The 13,867-nt window shown below is 38.1% G+C and overlaps 1 protein-coding gene across 3 annotated transcripts in view; it reads right to left on the bottom strand.

Moving 5' to 3' along the window:
* Positions 1–13,867, bottom strand: part of CTNNA3 (catenin alpha 3) — a 2,007,818-nt gene that overhangs the window by 1,948,187 nt on the left and 45,764 nt on the right. For 2 of the 3 annotated variants that reach the window (XM_073878931.1, XM_073878932.1), the window contains exon 1: positions 5,976–6,141. The exons of the other annotated variant lie outside the window; for it this stretch is intronic. The gene's annotated coding sequence lies outside the window, so the exon portion shown is untranslated. Of the gene's footprint in view, positions 1–5,975; positions 6,142–13,867 lie in introns of those variants that run through there. 3 annotated transcript variants of the gene reach the window in all.

Raw genomic sequence — 13,867 nt, 5'->3', positions numbered from 1 at the left:
ATTAAAGAGGGCACATTCTGCATGGAGCACTGGGTGTTATATGCAAATAATGAATCATGGAACACATCAAAAAAAATATTTCATTTTCTGCATTATTTAAAAATAAAACATAAAAGTCAAAAACTAAACAAATTGGGGGGAAATACAACATATTAAAAAGACAAAAAGCTAATTTGGAAAGATAAAAAGAAAAAATGTACAAAGAATGCAAAAAGGCAATTTATGTAAAAAGAAATACAATGGGCTAAATAATTACTTAAATATTGCTCAACCTCACTCATAACTAATTAAATGCAAATCTAAAGACAAAGATATATCATTTTTACCTATCAGGGTGTCAAAAGTGAAATTTTTGAAAGAGTATCATCAGTGTTAGTTAGAGTTGGGGAGATAAGCTCTCAGCATACAGCTAGTGGAGATGTAAACTGATATGAATTTCTTAAAGAGAAATAGGACAATAGCTTTCAAATTTTAAATTTTGCATACTCTTACCCTTTGATATTTCCAATTAAAGGTAATACTTAAATTTTAAAGTGAGCATTTCCAAACTGGTGCAGCCACTCTAGAAAACAGTATGGAGGTTCCTCAAAAAGTTAAAAATAGAACTACCCTACCCCAGCAATTGCACTACTGGGTATTTACCCCAAAGATACAAATGCAGTGATCTGAAGGTGCACGTGCACTCCAATGTTTATAGCAACAATGTCCACAATAGCCAAACTATGGAAAGAGCCCAAGTGTCCATCGACTGATATATATATATGAAATATTCCTCAGCCATCAAAAAGAATGAAATCTTACCATTTGCAACAATGTGGATGGAAATAGAGTACATTATGCTAAGTGAAATAAGTCAGTCAGAAAAAGGCAAATACCAATGATTTCATTCATATGTGGAACTTAAGAAACAAAATAAATGAACATATGAGAAGGGGAAAAAAAGAGAGAGAGAGGGAAGCAAACCATAAGAGACTCCTAACAACAGAGAACAAACAGGGTGGATGGAGGGAAGTGAGCAGGGACAGGCTAGATGGGTGATAGGTATTAAGGATGGCATTTGCTGGGTGTGTGGGTGGCTCAGTGGATTAAGCAACTGCTTCAGCTCAGGTCATGATCCCAGGGTCCTGGGATCGAGCCCTGTATCGGGCTCCCTGCTCAGCAGGGAGTCTGCTTCTTCCTCTCCCTCTGCTACTCCCCCTGCTTGCGCTCTCTCTCTGTCAAATAAATAAATATTTTTTTTAAAAAAAAAGGAAGGCATTTGTTATGAAGCACTAGATATTCTATGTAAATGATGAATCATTGAATTCTACTTCTGAAACCAATATTCCACTATATGTTAACTAAAATTTAAATAAAAATTTGAAAATAAATAAAGTAAGCATTTCTTTAGACCCAGTAATTCTACTTCCATGAGATTAGTCATGTACATCAAGATATAAGAACAAGGATATTCATCACAGCATAGCAACATGAAAAAACAAAAACTACTAAAAACAACAAACATCAATACAAAAATGGGCTAAATGAATTATGCTACATCCATATAAAATACCATGAAGTTGAAAAGAATGAGATAGGTCTACATGAATTACTATGCATCTGCCTTAACTAAAGATAACAGTCCTAAGTGGGGGAGAAGGACAGGTCAATATATACAACATTATACCTTTTTATTCTTGACCTAAATTGGGATTCTGAAAAACCAGCAGCAAGAGCATAATGTATGGATACTGCATAGGCAACCAACAGTGCCTATCACAGGTTATTTGATTCTGAAAACTAGCATTCTTTTTTATCTCATATTGGGGAAAATAGAATTGCTGGATCTAACCAAAAAGCAAGTTGATCTTGCAAACTCCCATGGAAATATGACCTATGAGCTCCAGCCCTGGACTAAGACAGACACTGATACCTCTTCTGGAGAATCACAGAGAAATCTGTTTTATTTCTTACTCTCCCTTCATCCCCAGCCACAAACACACATTAGAGGTCAGGGCCTTTATTTGATTCACCAGTATCTATCCCCAGCACTAAGAATAATGTCTGCTACACAAGTCATCTAAAATGAGTGAATTAATTAATTCCAAAGCCAATACCAGAGTAGACCCCATGTAGTACTTTCGGCAATCTTGCCTCTCAGTCATTCTGAGGGTTCTCGGTGAACTAATCCAGGGCCACTTTGCATTAATACCACCTCCAGAAACCTCATCAACTGAGACCTGGTAATTCATTTATTATCTAATTAATTGTACACCTCCATCCCAATTCTTTACCCCAAATGCATAGACTGAGGAGATAAATGTTGTACAGTGTAATTTAAAGCAATGCTACTCAAAGCACAATTCTGCAATGATATAAGGAGCTTGTAAGAATGTAAATCAATGACAATTTCCTTCATCTAAAAAGTCTTGCTACAAAGTCTTAGAGCATTGATGACTTACATTCTGGTAGAAACTTCTTTTCTCCTTTCATGGACCAGTAACAGATTGAGAACTGATCATATGTTGAATACAGCTAATATAAAGTAGGGCCTAAAGTGCTCAAGTTCCACTACTTGAGGACCTTTCTTTGCACTAAACATTGCCTTCTCCATCAAATCTATTTCCCCACTGATAGAGGGACCTGAAGCAGCACAAGTATACTGGTTAGGATAATGAAGACAGGAAAAAGAGGTGGGAGTGGGGGTGCCAAGTAAATTTGACCTAATTTACAATTTAGCACATAGGAACTCAAAATAATTTCTCAAACCATGGAAGTTAGTGATTAAATTGGTAGCAAATAAAATTGGCTGTGTTTAGGCACCAATAACATAGTTAAAAACAGTAATTAAGCATGTGAAAATTATGTGCAATAGCTAATAGTCCTGTTCACTTTTCAAAAATTCTGTAGTCTCAATTATCAGCCACTTTCCATTAGATCTGCAACTTGACTAAACTCAGGAGTTCCACCCCACAGTACCATGTCACTTAAAATTCAGTAACCAAACAAAAATCTGAAAAATCATGCTTTTTGAGTCTCTAGACTAACATTCCCATGAGCCAACGACCCATAAGTAAACACTATTTAAGTCTTCATTCCAAAGCACTTAAGTTTCTCTTCAGGCGAGACTGAACCGCCAACTTCTCAAATCTTAATCCCTCTATCCCAGAGGAAGAATAAAAACACACCAACAGAAGTTGATAGGAATTAGAGAAGGGAACTCCCATCCTTCCATAGCTTTGGTCTTCCTCTAAATATCACTGCAAAAGAAAACTTCACAATTAAAAAAACTTTTAATACAGGCAAAAACATATCCTTTAAGAATTCACAACCCTATACCTCACCTCACCTCCCCTCCCACCAATTAATACTGATATCTCTATTCTCTCTACTTTTATTTCTCTGGACAGCCACCCCCTCTAAAAATCAAATAGTTTTACTGACCTCCAATTCCTTGGCTTTTTCCCTTCAATATAGTCTATTTCTACAACCATAACTCCCAAATTCAACAATAACAAAATTAAAACTTCATCTCTTCCCTGACTCCAACTCTAGCCATGTCCTATTCCATTCTCATGTTTCCCTAAGCAGAAAAACCCAACTGAATTTCTGCTCTTGTATGTGCCCTCTATCCTTTTTCTTTCACCATGCTGCCTATAATTTTCTCCAATACTTCTAATTTCTCCCAACGTTTATCATAACTAAAGTATTTATCCTTCTTAATTCTATTTCTTTGTCACAGTTGGATCATAAAATTTATATAAATCAGAATTATGTATAGATGGTCCTCTAACAGAAGTCATTTATAATTTCTATTGTTCTAAGTCCAAAATAATATGATCAATAACAGTGTCAGCTGGTTTCCGGCAGAGCTGAAGCATTTTCCTCACATGTAGCTTTGTTGATATCTGTAAAGTTGATAAGTTGAAATTTTGTAAATAGAGGGGACTCTGTCCTTCCAAACACTTAGTACATTGCTATCTACATACCTGATAACAATGTTTTTACATATCAGAGACATTCAATAAATACATCATTTGGTAGACAAGGAGTTTAACAAGGCCTTAAAACACAACACGTCTTCTTAAAAATCACAACCTTTGTCTTCAACTCAAATGCCCTTTAATCTGAGTCCACATTTAAGAATATAGCTTGAAGAATCAGACCTATAAATATAGAGAACAAACTGATGGTTGCTGGGGCGGATAGGGGGAAAATGGGCAAAATGGGCAAAAAGGAGTGAGAGATACAGGCTTCCAGTTATGAAATGAATAAGTCATGGGAGTAAAAAGCACAGCATAGGGAATATAATCGATGATATAATAGCATCGTATGGTGGCAGTAGCTACACTTGTGGTGAGCATAACATATAGAGATATTTAACCACTATGTTGTACACCCGAAACTCACGTAACATTGTGTGTCAACTATACTCAAATAAAAAAAAATTTTTTTAAAGAATACAGCTTAAAGAAATGATCTTCAAAATAAATACACAAAGATATTTACCACAGCACTTAGGTATTCAACGATAATTAATAAAATTATATCCATTAACTTGGAAAAATGTTACACAGCAATTTAAAATGACATCTATGTAAAATAAGGAATATACATGGAAAATGTTTTGGTATAATGTTAAATGTAAAAGCAAGGTCCCAAATTTTATCTACAGTATTACTGCAATTCATTTTAAAGCCATGCAGAGAAAAAAGACTAAAAGGAAATACACCAACGAGATTACAGGTAATTTTTTTTCTGTGCTTTCAAAATTCCTATAATTCCTACAATTCCTTCAAATTTCTATGCTCATACTACTTTTAAGATGAAAAGAAAATAAGTTTTACTATAAAATCCCAATATTTTCCTCAAATAAGAAGGAAGATACAAACTATGTATAGGAGGGTAACAAAAGAGCTGTGTCTACACTCTCTGTATTTTGGATGTATCCATTTAACAAATTTGTCCTTTGCTAATACTTAGGTCATTTTTTATAGTGGATAATGAAATTTTAACAGCACATCCAAATATGCCATTCAAATTTAATTGCTGATAATCCACATCTCCAAATCGCAACTATTCTTCAATATGCTGAGCTTTCATTCGGTCTAAATAAGCTAACCACAAACCCAGAAGCAAAGCTAATTTGAAATCCTATTTTTCATACTTGTGTGTTCTAAGAAAATCACTGGATTTCATGTATCTTCAAAGACATTCTAACAGGCTTTCTTAGTGGTGTATATCAGTGACTCAAAACCTGTACAATCAATGACTTTCCTGATGCCTTAACAATTTCTTCTGGTTTCTATTTGAACTCATTCCTTCCAGTTCTGTCCCTCAGTGCAACTGAGAGCAACTGTTCAGTCACTAAGACCCCATCAAACAGTGACCTTCTCTTTACATTACTGAAGACTACATCTTACATAATGTGATTTTTATTTGATTACAGATGGTGGTAAACAGTTCTGAGAGAACTCAACCTCTTAATATTACTGCCAACTATAAAACAAGTACATGAGACAAATATTAAATTCAGGAATTACTTCTTTTGCCACTATCTCATTTGAAAAATCTTCTATTTACTGTGAACAAGCTTTTGGTTGAAAGTAAAATCCCTTCAAACATTTTCTATCTTTGCTTCCTTTTGCCCCAGCCCCATGCCCAAGCACAAGCATCCAGGCCGTATCTTATCTCTTCCTGCACAGCATTGCAATCGGCTTTTTATAGCCAGAAACTCTCTGAATGCAAAGCACGACCTTGGCTACTAGCTTCCCCTAGTTCAAAAGTTATTTATAACTTTAAAATTAGCATGAAAGCCTACATTTCTCATCATAACTATTCAAAACATTCCCAGATTATATAATAATGTAATGTGCTTTAATTCAGAAGGAAACTCCACATTTTAAGCCTACGATCTATAACTAAGGCAGAGCAATTCAACGCAGAAACAAGAATGTACTAAGTCCAGCTCTTCTCTTTACGGACTTGACTCTTACCTTTCTGTTGCTTTCTATAAAGTAAATGTTTTAAAAATTCAGCTCTTGTAGGGAATTTTCCAAAAAGAGTTTTGGGTGGGGCAGGGGAAGAAGACGCCGATGACTTCTTAGAGTTACCGAGTACCAAATTAAGAGGCAGTGGTAGTGGGGCAGTCACTTTAGCTGAGCGTCATTCACCCAGGATAAGAAAGAAAGGGGAGGTTACAGACCAGGGTGGGTGGTATCTAATCCTGAACTGCTAGTCACTGACCTCACTGACAACTTGTTACTGAAAATACTTCGGTGAAAAAGGCCAGACACATACTTTGCCTAGAGATCGACAAACATAGCTGTCGGGAAGCTCTGAATAAGTTAGACTTGCATTTCTCTAGTCCCTTCCCAAAATAAGGACTTCTTTATATCTAATTAAAGCTGAGCGCTAGAATTATGGAGAGTGAAAAAATGATAAAGCAGGGATAACAGGAGTCCAGGAAATCCACATATCAAAAGATCAATTATGTAAAATTCAGTGTCTTCAATACCACAGGACAATGTGACACATGTGAGATAGTGTTTTCCTTCTGAAGTCTCGCCTCTCTCACACACCTGCCCCAGGTATCACATACTCTGTTCCCAGAGTTTATGTAATGCCACATAATTATCAGTAAGACATGTACAGTGAAGATTTACCAACAGCTCCACAGGTGAAACCATTGTTAAAGTTACCCAAAAAAGTCTTCAACAAAATTTCTTACTTCTGTGGCTGTTCTTTTTCATAGTTCCTCTTCTCTTTTTTTGATATCCTTTTTCCTCAATGCCCTATCATTCACCGGAATAAATCTGGCATATCCCTGCCTTATGCTTTATCATTTCATCAGATCCTTGACTCCCCACTTGAACTCATTTCCTTACACATTTCCTTACACATTACCGCTTCTGCAACTTTCTCCCAACAGCTTCTAAAACAACAGGTAGTAACTGTCCCTTAAAAAAGAACTACTCCACTGTACGTTAACTATACTGGAATTGAAATTTTTCTAATTACATACTTAATAAGTAAATAAAAGAGCTACTCACTTGAGTTTGGGCATTCTTGTTCTTAAAAAGTTGAATTCATACTGTATGGTGACTAACATAATAAAAAAAAAGACGGATGTTAGAAGAAAAAAAGAAAAAGGAAAAAAAGAAGAAAAGCTGAATTCAAAATAAAGTCAAAAAAATAATTTAAAAAATAAAAATAAAAAGGAAGCGTTTGTGTATCAGCTCCACAGGCACTCTTAGAACAAGTATTAGGGAAACGAGCGAAAAAACGAGCGAAAAGGCAGGGTCTGGGGACCGTCAGAGAGAATCAACAATGAAAGGAGCTTAATTTTATATGATTTCTAGGGAAATCTGCAAATAACTATTTTTATGTAGCTTCCTTTAAAATGTGCATAATTGGCGTTACATTTATCTAAAGGTTCTTAGCTGCCGACATACTGTCCTCCCAGATTTTTTTTAAAGCAGCTTTTTTTCCCCTGGAGAATCTAGCAATAGCCTCTTTTCACACTGAAAACAAAGAGTAAGTTTTATGTCTCTCAATCCATCTTTTCTTGAATAAAGAATTCACTTGACACTTGCAAAATAGAAGTTTTTGTTTTAGAGCTTTAATAATGAATGTTTTCCAAACCCAGACTGTTGAACTGAACCCAAGATAAAATATCCAAATTCTATTATGAGCCACTCTGCCCCCACCATAAAACCACAAATAAGTTACTTACCTGCTCTGTACCTCTCTTTTCCATCTGCAAAATGGAAATGAAAACCCCTATTCTTTCTATTTTTCAGAGAATAGGTGAATTAAATGGATAAAATCTGAAGTGCTTCAAATTAAACTGAACTTCTCATAGATAAAATACAGATGCAATTACAGTATTTGATGTTATCAAAACAATTAAATATTATAAGTATCTGAAATGTAATTTTAAAGAGCTCTATTTTTTTTTAATTGACTCATCAAAAATGTAACCTCCCAGATAGGTCTCAGTTGAAGTATTTCCCATTATGGCCACAAGAGGTCCTTCTCCTAGCAATTCAAATCACGTCAGATTTGATAGGCAGAGGCCCCACAATCCTCTATATTTCTATCAGTTGGCTGAGACAAAAATACAGATCACCTATGTCAAGTTTCCATAGCTAACTATAGGGCAGCAGACAAAACCGGAGAAATCCGGCTTTCTCTGGGTGATCAGTGAAGCATGCTGAACACTAAATAGTTCCTGTAAACTACACAGGCACCGCATTTTGCATCCTGGCCCCCTTCCAGGTTTTCACAGTAATTCCTTCTTGTAACCTTGCCCAGTCTTGTTCAATATTTATTCTCCTTCCCTATTTACTTGTTTCCTTTCTTTATACTTTTCAAACTTTAAAATTTTGGCTCACATTCCTCTTGCAAGCAAACAAAGGTTAGGGGTAAAGAGGAGCTGGAAAAAAGAGAGAATAAATCAGGGCAGTTGTAGCAATCATCCAGAGGTAATCAAAAGTGTGTCTCTGGCCCCAGACAAAGTCACTCAACCACATGTACTGAGAAGTCCCTTGATGTGGAGCCCTATATTAGGAGCCAGCTAGAACATCAGAGGCACAGAAGGGAGGCCTCCAAAAAGAAAATAATTCTATCTCTATCAGCAGCCCCTCTTGGAAAATAAGCCCTCCAGGATACAATCAGTTCTTCAATCAGAACAGAATACCTTTTCTTCTTTTCATTAAAATACCTTAAAGAATGAATGTAGCTTTTGCATGAACTGTGAGTCCATTTTATTCTATATATGATACCTCAAAAGTTTCAGGCAATTTCAGGTTGGGGCTTCAAAAAAATATGTGATTTTCTGAACAGCTATAACACCTTTTCAAGATGAGATTTAAAGCTAAGGATAATTCGTCGGTGGTAAATAAAATGATCTTATTCCAAAAATGTGATAAATAGTTCTGGCACTTTGTCAGGTCTTTTAGATGAAACTAAATGAATCTGCTCCTGTTTCAAAGGTCTTATATGCTGCAGCAAAGAAGATGTTTCCCAACTCTTCCTTCCCACCCCCCTGTAATTAGCTACTAATCAACTCTCCTGCCTCACAGACAAAAGCAGAAGCCACCTGGGAAGATGCCCCATGCCTTATCAATGTCTATAAAACCACCAGCACTGAGTCCCACCTTCTCCAGCTTCCCACCTATTATAATGTGAGCAGCACCCTTGCTCCTATCAAAGACTAATCTCTCCTCTTCTGCTCTGGATCCCTTCCTCTCCCCGCTTCTCAAGGACTCTGCTCCTTCATTATCACTTCATGTACCACATTATCACCCTTTCTGTAATGATCGGCACAAAAATATGCCACAAGAGCCCCAAGGTAAAAACATCCAACAAACAAAAGCATTAGCTTCACCCTACAGCTCCTCCTAGTTTCTGCTACCTTCATCACAATACTTTCTAAATAAGCTGCTTACCCTCCCTACACTTTTAACTATCATTCACTCCATAACCCATTTCTGTTTCCTTCACTGCCATGAGGGCCATTTTGAAGTCTACCACCAACTCCTGTGTGGCCAAATCCATACAGTCACCTCAGGGGTATCTCATCCAATCCCACAGCTTTAAAGAGATCTATAATAAGATGTCAAGTGGGATTTTTCCTATTGTGCAGATTTGGCAACTAAGCTCAAAATAAAAGAAAATTAAGACATCTGTGTACACTGCATGCTAATGAATTTCCAATATTTGAGGACAAACACCTCATTCAGGGCTCACTAAGAAGCAGTTAAGAGCTACATACTCTTCCCCTCCTGTCTCCTTTCCTAGCCCTAACACTACAGAAAAAGTCAGGGGACTTGAAAAATTAGAGGAACAAGGCCAACTAAAGCTCTCCTCTTGAAAATACCATAACAGAAGTGGTGAAAAAAATCAATCTTGCCCCTTCCCATTTCCAAGTCCCTTGAGAAGACATCTGGTCAGTGCTGAAGGAAAAGGAGGAGATGAGATTTAAACTAGAATAAAGTGCAAGTTTTAAACTGAACTAAGCCGCCTTTAAAGCACTGCACTAAGGGCAGGAAAATTATGGTGCTTACCCAATATGTCATTCATGAATGAGAAAGGGAGATGCAATAGAGCAAAGGGACATGCAGAGACTGGAGAAGGCAAATTAGTTCACCGGATACACCAATCATACATCCATACACTAATGAATTCCAAATTTGTATCCCCAACCTGGACCTCTCTCATGAGCCCCAGAGGCATACATCCAACTGCCTTATCCATTTGGATAGCTAATAGACATTTCAAACTTATCATATCCCAAAAAGGAGCTCTTGATTATGCCTCTCAAATCAACTTTTGTCATTCATATCCTAGTAATTGGTTTCATCACTAAACGCTTAAGCCAAAACCTAGGAATCATCTTTCATCCATTTTTTTTCCTCACAATCATCAAAAATTCCCACTAATCCTACTTCCTAAAGTTATCTTTAATACATCCACTTCTCCCTGGATTTTGTCTGGTCTCAGGAATTCAGCTGAGTAGGGATCAAACCATACTGAACACCTACGAACTCAACAGGAGATCGAAGATAAGAAGAGTAACAACACTCTGAACAGAAAAGCGACCACTTTCTGGAAGGTAGGACGTGCGGAGAAGTGAATCCGAGGCGATATTCGGGAGGACAGATGGTGGGGAGGGGGCCTCGTCGGCCGCTTCTGGCAAGTGATAGAGCGGCGGAGCACAAAATCGGAACTTTTAGAAGCCGGCTCCACTGAGGGACATCACTCCAGTGGCTAAGCAGGGGGTGGAACCCTCGTGGGACAGTGTGGTCTCAGGACCCTCGGGGGTCACAGAAAGACTGGGGATGCCTGAGTGCAGCAGAGCTCCCAGGTATCGGAGCGGGGAAGCCGGCTGCAGAGACGGAGCCGAGGCGCGGGCTCTCAGCTCGGGGTGGCCATAAACTGTGATCCGCGGCCCAGTTGGGCCACTGCTCCTCCAGCAGGGACCCAACAAGCAGCAAAGCCAGGGAGACTCCCCTCCCTCCCCCAGGAGGAGCGGCGTGGGAGCGCACCGCAGGGATCTGCTGGGTTTGGAGACTCCACACGGGGTCGGGTGCCAGAGAGAGAAATGCTCGATCACAGGCCGGGTGAGCGCAGAGTGCGGCCGGAGACCAGGGAGACAGGAGTGACTGCTTTTCTCTGGGGGCACACTGAGGAGCAGGGCCCCGAGTTCTCAGCTCCTCCGGGCGGAGATTGGGAGGCCACCATTTTCACCCTGGTCCTCCAAAGCTGTACCGAGAGCTTGCAGGGAACAAAAGCTCCTGAGAGCAAACCCGAGCAGCTTGCTTAGCCCGGACACACAAGGGCGGGGCAATTCAGCCTCCGGCAAAGACATTCGGGAACCACGGCAACAGGCCCCTCCCCCAGAAGATCAACACGAACAGCCAGCAAGCCAAGACAAGTTTACCGATCAAGGAGAACGGGAGAACTCCAGCGCTAGGGGAATACTGCACATAGAATTCATGGCTTTTTTACCATAATTCATTAGTTTTTCAAAGTTAATTTCTGATAACTGTTTTTTTTTTAATTTTTCTTTTTCCCTTTTTCAAACAACATCTTATCAATCCCTTTTTTAAAAAAACATTTTTCATTTTCCATTTTTAGTCATATTTTTATCCCTTCATAGTAGTTACCCTTATTTTTGGCATATATATATATAAGTTGTTCTCTCCTTAAAATTTTGAGATACAATTTCTTCTAACAGATCAAAATACACCCTAAATCACTAGTGTATGGCTTTGTTCTAGTCTCCTGCCTGATCACATTCTCTCCCTTTTTTTTTTCCTTCCTTTTCTTTTTAAATCTTCTTCTTTCTTTTTAAAAACAACTTCTTATCTTATCAATTCCTTCTATAAAATCTTTTATAATTTTCATCCTTACAGTCATCTGCCATCCCTTCATTGTATCAACCCTTATTTTGTACATATACAAGTCTTTCTTCCTTTAAAATTTTAGCAGGCACTTTCTTCTAACAGACTAAAATATGCCCAAAAGCTAGTGTGTGGCACTGATCTATGCACTAGCCTGATCATATTTGATCATATTGTTTTTTTTTTGGTTTTGTTCTGTTTTTGTTTTTATCTTTTTCTTTTTCCTTTTTTTTTTTCTCTTCTTTCCTTCCCTCTCTTGTCCCCTGGTTTCAGTTCTTTTCTGGTTTGTAGAGAGTGAATTTGCTGGAGACATTGTTAACCTGTTAGCATTCTGTTCTCTCATTCATCTGTTCTCCTCTGGACAAAATGACAAGACGAAAAAAATCACCTCAGCAAAAAGAACAAGAGGTAGTACCATCTGCCAGGGACCTACTCAATACGGACATTAGTACGATGTCGGACCTAGAGTTCAGAATCATGACTTTAAAGATACTAGCTGGGCTTGAAAAAAGTGTGGATGTTATTAGAGAAACCCTTTCTGGAGAATATAAAAGAACTAAAATCTAACCAAGTTGAAATCAAAAAGGCTATTAATGAGATACAATCAAAAATGGGGGCACTAACTGCTAGGATAAATGAGGCAGAAGAAAGAATCAGTGATATAGAAGACCAAACGATGGAAAAAAAAGAGGCTGAGAAAAAGAGAGATAAACAACTACAGGATCACGAGGGCAGAATTCGAGAGATAAGCAATACGATAAGACGAAACAACATTAGAATAACTGGGATACCAGAAGAAGAAGAAAGAGAGAGAGGGGCAGAAGGTATATTGGAGCAAATAATAGCAGAGAACTTCCCTAATGTGGGGAAGAAAACAGGCATCAAAATCCAGGAGGCACAGAGAACCCCTCTCAAAATCAATAAAAATACGTCAACACCCCGACATCTAATAGTAAAACTTAAGAGTCTCAGAGACAAAGAGAAAATCCTGACAGCAGCTCGGGGGAAGACATATGTAATCTACAATGGTAGAAACATTAGATTGGCAACAGACCTATCCACAGAGACCTGGCAGGCCAGAAAGGACTGGCATGATATCTTCAGAGCACTAAATGAGAAAAATATACAGCCAAGAATACTATATCCACCTAGGCTATATTGAAAATAGAAGGAGAGAAAAAAAGCTTCCAGAACAAACAAAAACTAAAGGAATTTGCAAACACAAAACCAGCCCTCCAAGAAATATTGAAAGAGGTCCTCTAAGCAAAAAGAAAGCCTAAAAGCAGCATAGATCAGAAAGGAGCACAGACAATATACAGTAACAGTCACCTTACAGGCAATACAATGGCACTAAATTCATACCTTTCAATAGTTATGCTGAATGTAAATGGGCTCAATGCCCCAATCAAAAGACACAGGCTATCACATTGGATTAAAAAACAAGACCCATCCATATGCTGTCTGCAAGAGACTCATTTTAGACCCAAAGACACCCCCAGATTGAAAGTGATGGGGTGGAAAACCATTTACCATGCTAATGGACACCAAAAGAAAGCTGGGGTGGCAATCCTTATATCAGACGAATTAGATTTTAAACCAAAGACTGTAATAAGAGATGAAGAAGGACACTATATGCTACTTAAAGGGTCTATCCAACAAGAAGATCTAACAACTGTAAATATCTATGCCCCTAACGTGTGAGCAGCCAATTATATAAGGCAATTAATAACAAAAGCAAAGAAACACATTGACAACAGTACAATGATAGTGGGGGACTTTAACACCCCCCTGACTGAAATGGACAGATCATCTAAGCAAAAGATCAACAAGGAAATAAAGACTTTAAATGACACACTGGACCAAATGGACTTCACAGACATATTCAGAACATTCCATCCCAAAGCAACGGAATACACATTCTTCTCTAGTGCCCATGGAACATTCTCCAGAAATGATCACATCCTAGGTCACAAATCAGG

The sequence above is a fragment of the Callorhinus ursinus genome, unplaced genomic scaffold, assembly GCF_003265705.2.
Source record: "Callorhinus ursinus isolate GAN/ISIS: 27379988/994484 unplaced genomic scaffold, GSC_fseal_2.0 scaffold31, whole genome shotgun sequence".
In the NCBI taxonomy this organism is placed as follows: Eukaryota; Metazoa; Chordata; class Mammalia; order Carnivora; family Otariidae; genus Callorhinus; species Callorhinus ursinus.
The sequence above is the reverse complement of the archived record's forward strand: the minus strand, read 5'-3'. Positions and strand labels throughout refer to the sequence as shown.